The sequence below is a fragment of the Gobius niger genome (genome assembly GCF_951799975.1).
Source record: "Gobius niger genome assembly, chromosome: 12".
Taxonomy (NCBI): domain Eukaryota; kingdom Metazoa; phylum Chordata; class Actinopteri; order Gobiiformes; family Gobiidae; genus Gobius; species Gobius niger.
The window spans coordinates 5,799,990-5,805,989 of record NC_136863.1 but is presented as its reverse complement, the minus strand read 5'-3'; positions in this window follow the sequence as shown (position 1 = coordinate 5,805,989).

The window sequence follows — 6,000 nt, the reverse complement described above, 5'->3', positions numbered from 1 at the left end:
AACCAGCTGCTGAGGGATGGGAATCACCCTGAATGGTTAACCGAAGGGCGCACAATCCTGATCCTGAAGGATCCCTCAAAGGGTACAGTCCCATCCAAGCTGGAAGCTCATGTCCGGCACCATAGCGGCTAAGATAAGTAAGCACATGGATCAATACATGAGCACAGCTCAGAAGGAAATCGGTAAAAATACCAGAGGTGCCAAACACCAGCTCCTGGTAGACAGAACAGTCGCTCGAGACTGCAGAACCCGACACACTAACCTGAGCACTGCCTGGATTGATTACAAGAAAGCCTACGACTCAATGCCACATACCTGGATCATTGAATGCCTGGAGCTATACAACATCAACAGGACTCTAAGAGCCTTCATTGCAAACTCGATGAGGTTGTGGAAAACCACCCTTGAAGCCAATGGCAAGCCACTTGCACAAGTCTCCATCAAATGTGGCATATTCCAAGGAGACGCCCTGTCCCCACTGCTGTTCTGCATAGGTCTGAACCCCCTCAGCCAAATAATCAACAAGACTGGCTATGGATACCGACTCAGGAACGGGGCCACCATCAGTCACCTCCTCTACATCGATGACATCAAGCTGTATGCTAAGAATGAGCGAGACATCGACTCACTGATCCAGACCACCCGGATATACAGTGCAGACATTGGGATGTCATTCGGACTAGAGAAGTGTGGTCGGATGGTGACTAAGAGAGGGAAGGTAGTCCACACAGAAGGGGTCTCACTCCCAGAAGGAACAATAGCAGACATTGAGGACAGTTACAAGTACCTCGGAATCCCACAAGCAAATGGCAACCTCGAAGAGGTGACAAGGAAAGCGGCTACAGCCAAATACCTCCAACGAGTAAGGCAGGTCCTAAGAAGCCAGCTCAATGGCAAGAACAAGTCCCGGGCAATAAACAGCTACGCCCTACCAGTAATCAGATACCCATCCATCCATCCATCCATTTTCTTCCGCTTTATCCGGGGCCGGGTCGCGGGGGCAGCAGTCTCAGCAGAGATGCCCAAACTTCCCGATCCACACACACCTCCTCCTCCAGCTGTTCTGGGGGGACCCCGAGACCATCTCGCACACACACACACACACACAGACACACACATATATATATATATATATATATATATATATATATATATATATATATACACACACACACACACACACACACACACACACACACACACACACACACACACACACACAAAAACTCTTCCTCACCCTCCGCGGGCGGTCTCTCTTTTTCCTCCTGCTCGGGTCCTCTACCAGAGGCCTGGGAGCTTGAGGGTTCTGCGCAGTATCTTTGCTGTTCCTAGGACTGCACTTTTCTGGACCGAGATGTCTGATGTGTTTCCTGGGATCTGCTGGAGCCACTCCTCCAGTTTGGGGGTCACTGCCCTGAGTGCCCCAACGACCACGGGCACCACTGATGCCTTCACCCTCCAGGTTTTCTCCAGCTCTTCTCTGAGCCCCTGGTATTTCTCTAGTTTCTCATGTTCCTTTTTCCTGATGTTGAAGTCGCTTGGTGTTGCTATGTCGACCACAATGGCTTTCCTCTGCTCTTTGTCCACCACCACAATGTCCGGTTGGTTCGCCATTACCATTTTGTCCATACTCTGCACAGATGTTCCTGTACACTATACCAGCCACTTGGTTATGGCGCTCCATGTAAGCTTTCCCTGCAGCATCTTACACCCTGCAGTTATGTGCTGGATTGTCTCATTGGCCTCTTTGCACAGTCTACACCTGGGCTCTTGTCTGGTGTGGTATATATATATATATATATATTTATTTTTATATATATATATATATATATATATATATTAACCCTCGTGTCGCCTTCGCGGGTCTTTTAGACCCGCTGGTATGCTCCTGGCATTTGGATGCAAGGTGACACAAGGGGGCGCTATTCCAACCCTCTCAGTGTAAATGTGAGTTGACTTTCTTCAGAGTGAGACTTTAGGTCAGACACCATGAGTGACAGTAACATGAGGCTAAATACAGTGAGCTCTTTGTTTCCAGTAAAAAGGCTGAGGCCTCATTGCTCTTCAGTCACAGACTGAGAAGTGAAGAAGGAAGTCATGGAGCTTCTGCTTTAGACAGAACTTCAGGCTTCTGCTGCATCTAAGAGTCATATTGTTTTCTGAAACTCAAATCTGTAGTAAAAACATAATATATGGAAAATTATTATTACAATTACAAAAAGAAGAATATTTGAAAATCCTGTATCTAATCAAATAAAGCGTTTTTATTTTATTTGCTCTCATTCTAAAAAAGAAAACCCAAGCAAACCCTAACCATTTGTATCTGCTGTAAAGTCATGTTTGTCCCAGTTCCTCTGAGTCATGGTGGGTCATGGTGGACCATAACAGATGTGGACAGGACTGTGGGAGATCTACTTTTACTTTGGAGAAAATAGTTACTATAGTAACTGTTGAAATTAACCTCATGAGCTTCTTCTGTAACATCTGTCCAGCTGCACCACGACTCAGAGGAACTGGGACAAACATGACCTACAGCAGATACGAATGACCTGGGTTTGTTTTTTTGTTTTTTTTAGAATGAGGGTAAATAAATAAAAAATGATTTTTTGATTAGATACATGATTTTCAAATATATTTCTTTTTGCAATTGTAATAATAATTTTCCATATATTATGTTTCTACTACAGATTTTAGTTTCAGAATATGATCAATCAATCAATCAAACTTTATAAATCACTTTTCATACCAAAAGGTATCACGAAGTGCTTTACAGATTACAACATTTGATATGATATGACATGATATGATATGACTCTTAGATGCAGCAGAAGTCTGAAGTTCTGTCTAAAGCAGAAGCTCCATGACTTCCTTCTTCACTTCTCAGTCTGTGACTGAAGAGCAATGAGGCCTCTGAGTTTTTACTAAAAACAAAGAGCTCACTGTATTTAGCGTCATGTTACTGTCACTCATGGTGTCTGACCTAAAGTCTCACACTGAAGAAAGTCAACTCACATTTCCACTGAGAAGGTTGGAAGGGCGCCCCCTTGTGTCACCTTGCATCCAAATGCCCGGAACATACCAGCGGGTCAAAAAGACCCGCGAAGGCAACACGAGGGATATATATATTTATATATAAATACCGTGAGATAGCTGATCCGTTTCCTCCGTTACGTTAGACAAGTGTCGCTATAACGATGATCCAGAAAATACCGACCATGCCCATCAAAACATCCAGATAGAGCTTTTCATGCTCATTTAAATCGCGATATGTTTGTTTAATTTTTTTGTAAATCCATATATGACATGGCGTATGGGTGAATTCCAACGGAGGGGCACGTCTGTAACGGGGCTTTTCGGGCTTCGTTCTTGCGCTGTGGAAGGAATCAGATGAAGAATCTGACTTTTCTGGTGCTGTTGAAAATGACTCGTCTGAGGAGTCATCAGATGAGTCATCAGATGAGTCATCAGATGATTCCTCAGATGATTCCGGGGAGCTGTCGTCAGCATCAACATTCACTTTGTGAGCTGTGGGTCCCATGGCTGCGCAGTCGGGCGAGGGACCCTCGCTTTTTTGCTCCATGGTTAAAGTCTCATCTCTGATTTCATTTCGTTTAGATCTGTGCAATCCAAGCCTTGGTTCTGTCACGGGCCCGGCATCAGATGAAGAGTCTGTGTGGTATGATCCTGACCCGCCGAAATTTTGTTTTGAAAAGGAGCGGTCATCTCTTTGGCTTTTGTGTGCTGATTTCTTGTCAAAGTATTTCTTCCAAAGGCCTTTAAAGTAATTCTTTACCAAACTTAATTTTCTGCCTGAGTCACTGGGAGTTGTCTTCATGTCAGTTTTAGGAGAAGTGTTTTTCTTGTCCGAACACACACTGAAGAGATGAACAGGCGTTGGCGTTTTCTGCGAAGGACAACAGGCGAACAACCTCTCCACCTTTCGACGGGAATCTGTTTCTTTTTTTCCCGGTGTTTTACTCTCAACCGACGTCTTCATGGAAATGTGAGACTCATGGATTTTTGGAGTCCTGTCGGATCCTGCACTTACACGTGTCTTTTCACAAGACGATTTTGGTCTTACTAAAATGCTTTCACACGATCCTTGGAGGTTAAACTCCGTGGTATCACCGTAGGAAGCTGTATTATTTGCCTGCGGCCTCTTGGGGACGTGTATGGGTTTGACCTCGGTCCTTGTAGGCTCAGCTGTAGACGGTATTTTGAATTCACCGCTCCAGCCTGGCACATCAATGCTCTCATTTAGGTCAGATCTGTGCAATCCAAGCCTTGGTTCTGTCACGGGCCCGGCATCAGATGAAGAGTCTGTGTGGTATGATCCTGACCCGCCGAAATTTTGTTTTGAAAAGGAGCGGTCATCTCTTTGGCTTTTGTGTGCTGATTTCTTGTCAAAGTATTTCTTCCAAAGGCCTTTAAAGTAATTCTTTACCAAACTTAATTTTCTGCCTGAGTCACTGGGAGTTGTCTTCATGTCAGTTTTAGGAGAAGTGTTTTTCTTGTCTGAACACACACTGAAGAGATGAACAGGCGTTGGCGTTTTCTGCGAAGGACAACAGGCGAACAACCTCTCCACCTTTCGACGGGAATCTGTTTCTTTTTTTCCCGGTGTTTTACTCTCAACCGACGTCTTCATGGAAATGTGAGACTCATGGATTTTTGGAGTCCTGTCGGATCCTGCACTTACACGTGTCTTTTCACAAGACGATTTTGGTCTTACTAAAATGCTTTCACACGATCCTTGGAGGTTAAACTCCGTGGTATCACCGTAGGAAGCTGTATTATTTGCCTGCGGCCTCTTGGGGACGTGTATGGGTTTGACCTCGGTCCTTGTAGGCTCAGCTGTAGACGGTATTTTGAATTCACCGCTCCAGCCTGGCACATCAATGCTCTCATTTAGGTCAGATCTGTGCAATCCAAGCCTTGGTTCTGTCACGGGCCAGGCATCAGATGAAGAGTCTGTGTGGTATGATCCTGACCCGCCGAAATTTTGTTTTGAAAAGGAGCGGTCATCTCGCTGGCTTTTGCGTGCTGATTTCTTGTCAAAGTATTTCTTCCAAAGGCCTTTAAAGTAATGCTTTACCGAGCTTAATCTACTGCTTGATTCACTGGGAGTCAAGTACATGTCAGTGTTATGCAGGACAGAAGTGTTTTTTCTGTCCGAACACACACTGAAAAGGTTAACAGGTGTTTCTGTTTTCGGTCTGTCCACCTTTCGACGGGAATTTTCTTCGTTTTTTCCCGGTGTTGAGTGGACCATTTGGTGCTTGAAGTCTGGATTAATTTTACTCTCAACAGACGTCTTAATGGAAATGTGAGACTGTTTTGATGTCCTGTAGGGCTCTGCAGAACTTACATATGTCTTGACACGTCTTGACGATTTTGGTCTTACTAAAATGCTTTCACACGATCCTGGAAGATTCTCCATTGTGTCTCCATAGAAAGCTGAAGTAGGAGCTGTCATCGGCCTCTTGGCGAGGTGTGTGGGCCTCGTGGGTACGGCTGTTGATGGTCTTTTGGACCCTTGCACATGATGATTGGATGTAACGTTTAATGGTTCATCAGTGTCTGATAGATCATCGTCTGATAAATCTATCATTTCCGTGCCCTCTGTAAACGTCCTTAAACACAGAGACATGTTGTCCTTGCGTTAAATACTCTCTTCACAAGTGCTGAGGCGGGTCAAAAGCAGAGGGTCCATGTCCATGTGTCCATGGCAACAGAACTCACCCTCCTGGTAAGAAGGCTAGGTATAGTTGCCATGGTTACTGGGCTGTTATGACATCACCACGTTCATCTCTGGAATCCTCCAAATATGGTCATGTTCAAAGCAGCCAGAAGGGGAAATAAAGACTTCAACAAACACTGAATTATGAATATATTTTTCAAATAAATATAGATACAGAGACATGGAGGGGGAGCAAAGTCATTCAACAGCCCATAAATACTTAAAAACAAACATTGCTAACCAGGAAGTTAACTTTAGCT